The following is a 3,976-nucleotide window of genomic DNA, read 5'->3' on the forward strand; positions in this document are numbered from 1 at the left end:
GACATAGCCATTACGCTAACTGCTGGTTCCCAATATCTTTTTTTTTCTTTGGAGAGGTTTTTGTTCTAGGGCACAGCATGCACTCTCCAGAGAGACAGAGACAGAAAGCAGAAATCACCCCCCGGGGGGGATGGCCACGCTGCGATCCCTTCTCCATTTGCCTCTTGGGATCTTGGGCACGCACGCACACGTGCCCGGCGTGAGTTTTAAGCCACCGGGTCCGGGACTCAAACCGCAGTCGACTACATGGGAGTCCAGGGACACAGCCATGACGCCAATTGCCAGTCCCTACATCACAGTTTTTGTTACCCAGGATCAGGGATTCAAACCAGTGATTGACCATGTGAGATCCGGCTGCCTTAACCACCACGCCGCCTGCTGGGCCCACCACTGTCCTGATCCTCATTCCCGTTTATGATCATATATTTTTCTGGGTCCACCTGCCGGTCCGCTCATGATGCAGAAGTAGTCTTGTCCCTATCTGCAGCTTCTCCTGGCAGGCATACTCCCCCACCAGAAGAAAGGTGTTTGTTTTGTTTCTTTTTTAGGGTAGCTATAAGGTACATGTGCTCACCAGAGAGAGACGGAAAGAGAGAGAATGAGAAAGCAAGCCACCAGGTCTGGGACTCAAACCATGGTCGGCCAGGTGGGAGTCCAGCACCTTCACCGGCACGCCACCTGCTGGCCCAGAAAAGGGTCTTGAAGCAACCGGCGAGTCTGCCTGATGATGGCAGCCCGAGACTCCGTTCTTACCAGTTCTCATCAGAGTAACAGCAGTCTCCTCCCGCAGGGTCTCTGTTTCTGGCATCATCCCCCTCACATCTGTCCTCCACATCTGGTGGTCCAACAGCCTCCCTGGGCCTGCTTGGACTCTGGGGGCTCCTCAGTGGGGGAGTTGCACCCTCAGTCAATCGCAGGAGCACCCAGGTAATAGTGTATGCAGGACAGGAAGGCAGGGGCTGTGGGGCTTTCTCAAGTGGGGACGCACCCGTAGCATACTCCCTTTGGGAATTTTTTTCTTTTTCTTTTTTAATTATTTTATTTAACTTTACTCATTCATTTATTTATTTATTTTAATTTGACCAGAAAGGAATAGAGTGAGAGAGAAATTGAGAAAGCAAGCCGCCAGGTCCAGGACTTGAACTGCACTCGGCTTTATGGGGAGTCCAGCACCTTTAACCACCATGCCACCTGCTGACTCCGAGAATTCTTTTTCTTTTTAATTTGGGCAAAGAGCACATGTGAGAAAGGAAGCAAGAAAGCCCTGTGCCCCAGTGAGGAATGGTCACCCCACCATCTCTTCCCTCCTGTGTCTCCCTCCTTTCAGGATTTCAAGCATACACACTAGCCTGCCATGTTTCTCAACCAGCTGGGTCTAGGGCTACCTGGTCCTTCACGTGGGATCCAGCTGTCTTAACCACCATGACACAGGCCCACTCAGCCCTTTGGGAATTTTTCTTTTTTGGTGGGGGTGGGGAGAGGTTTTTGCTACAGGGCGCGTGCACTCGCCAGAAAGACAGAGAGAAAGCGAGAAATCACCCTCCGAGGGGATGGCCACACCGCAATCCCTTCTCCATTCTCTCGGGATCTTGGGCACGCACGCACACGCGCCCGGCGTGAGTTTAAGCCACCGGGTCCGGGACTCGAACCGCAGTTGTCTATATGGGAGTCCAGCGACATAGCCATTACGCTAACTATTGGCCCCAAGCCCTTTGGGAATTTTTGACACACCACGCCAGCAAAATCAGCGTGGTGCCCACGTAGATGGCAGGATGTCGTGGAATTGTCCTCGCATCCGGCCTGGGACCTCACGCCTCAGTTCTGCCACACTGCCCACCGTCTCTGCCTAGTTCTTGTTTTATTTTTATTTATTTATTTTAATGGATTTTTTTTTTTTTTTTGCTGTGGGTCACATGTGCTCACCAGAGAAAGACAGAAAGTGAGAAATCACCTCCCGAAGGAGGGGCTGTGGCCACGCCGCAGTCCCTTCTCCTCCATTCTCCGCTCAGCATTTTGGGCACACACGCACACGCGCCTGGCACCCGTTTCAAGCCGTTGGGTCCAGGACTCAGCCGTCTCCATGGGAGTCCAGTGTAACCCTCATGCTGTCTGCTGGTCCACGTTGTTTTATTTTTCATTTCTCATCGGCTTATTTCTTCCACGAGTGAAAGGGGCAGAAGCAGACACACAGGACCTCCAGCAGGGTCCTGATGCCACCATCCATCTGTGCCAGGCCCCAGCCAGCCCCACGGGCACACACAAGCCTGGAATCCTCAGAGAGGTCTCCAGATTTGAACTCGGAACCTTGCAGAGTATTGCGCTTTACTGCTGCTCCACTCAGCTGGGTCCTGCTGCCCCTGGCCTGAATCTCTCAATCTCTCCTGTCCCAGCCACGCCTGGCTCATTTCCTCAAGGCACCCGGGTGAGCCCGGGAGTTTCTTCCCCCAGGAAGCCTCAGCAACCTAGCGATTGGTTCTGTTGCTCTTCCCTGCCCCAGGCCAGAGCTCTGTGTGCTCCCTCCTTCCCTCCCCTCCCCACCTTCAGTGTTGGTCGAGGAAGTCTAAGTGCATGGGGTAGGTAGGGATCATTGTTGCTATTTACTTCGAATCTGGAGAAATAGAGGCTCAGAGGTCTCTAGATTAAACAGTTATGGCTTTGTCTCTGGACTCCCATGTAATTGACCACGGTTTGAGTCCCAGACCCGGTGGTTTAAACTCACACTGGGTGTGTGTGCATGCGTCCCCAAGATCCCGAGAGGAGAATGGAGGAGAAGGGATTGCGGTGTGGCCATCCCCGCTTTCTGTCTCTCTGTCTCTGTCTTTCTGGCGAGCTCACGCACCCTATAGCAAAAAACTCCAAAAAAAAAAAAATAAATAAATGAGTCGGGGCTGGACCCTGGTGCAGTGGTAAAACATGACACTTTGTGAGGCTGACTTGGGAAGGTTCTGGATTTGTATCCAGAGCCCTTCCTGAGTACATGGGGCATGCACATGCACACAGTGGGGGCGCTGACTGAGGCTGGGGGTGGATCGTGGTACACAGACTTTGTTGGAGGTACCGGTCTTCCCGTCTGGCCCCTTCCTTCTCTCTGTGTTTGTCTCTCTCGAATAAATGAATGAACGAATAAACCAGGCTGAAAGCGACCGATCGAGGGGGTGCACAGATCATGCCTGTGATAAAATTGCAGCACAAGGCCCGTAGACGGTGCAGTCGTTAAGGCACTAGACTCCAACATGGCTGACCGGGGTTCGAGTCTTGGACTTGGCTTGAGAATCATGTCAGGACATGCGTGTGTGTGTGTGTGCGCGCGTGCGTGCGTGCATGTGTGCGTCCAAAATTCCAGGAGAAGGGATTGTGGCGCAGTCATCTCCCCAGGGGGTGGTGTCTCACTGTCTGTCTCCTCTCTAGCCAGCGCATGCGCCCTATGGCAAAACCATTAAAACAAAAGATTGCAACACCAGTTCTTTTAGCTATTTCTTTACGCCTCCAGGTAACCTTAGGCCTGGTATCTTGCGCCTCCTGCAGCTCCTCGATGCTTTTTGTAATCCTGAGTACTTGGAAGTGTTTATGGATACAGAGGTGCAAATCTTGTTATTTGTTTCCCTAGGGACATGTTTTCTTTTCCTTGAGAAAGGTTTGGAGGTGTGTGTGGGGATGGTGGAGACTCAAAACCTAGCAGGATTCTAGGTGGTTCTGGAACATCCAACCTAGAAGGACGATGGTTGGTTCTGTAGCGTCTCTTTGTCACATACCTGTGTGGTCTCTTGGTCAGGCTTTCTCTGAGTCTCTTCTGCACCAAACTTTCCTCTTCCTTTAAAACCAGAGTGTCAGGGACCAGCAGTTGGCATCATGGCTATGTCACTGGACTCCCATGTGGTCGTTCGCGGTTCGAGTCGCAGACCCGGTGGCTTAAACTCACGCCGGGTGTGTGTGCGTGCCCAAGATCCCAAGAGGAGAATGGAGGAGAAGGGATTGG

At 52.5% G+C, this 3,976-nt stretch overlaps 1 protein-coding gene across 1 annotated transcript in view; it reads left to right on the forward strand.

Annotated features, from left to right (window-relative positions):
- Nucleotides 1–3,976, forward strand: part of SUGP2 (SURP and G-patch domain containing 2) — a 49,530-nt gene that overhangs the window by 3,690 nt on the left and 41,864 nt on the right. The window lies entirely within an intron of this gene.

Source organism: Tupaia chinensis, unplaced genomic scaffold (assembly GCF_000334495.1).
Source record: "Tupaia chinensis unplaced genomic scaffold, TupChi_1.0 Scaffold000201_1, whole genome shotgun sequence".
Taxonomy (NCBI): domain Eukaryota; kingdom Metazoa; phylum Chordata; class Mammalia; order Scandentia; family Tupaiidae; genus Tupaia; species Tupaia belangeri.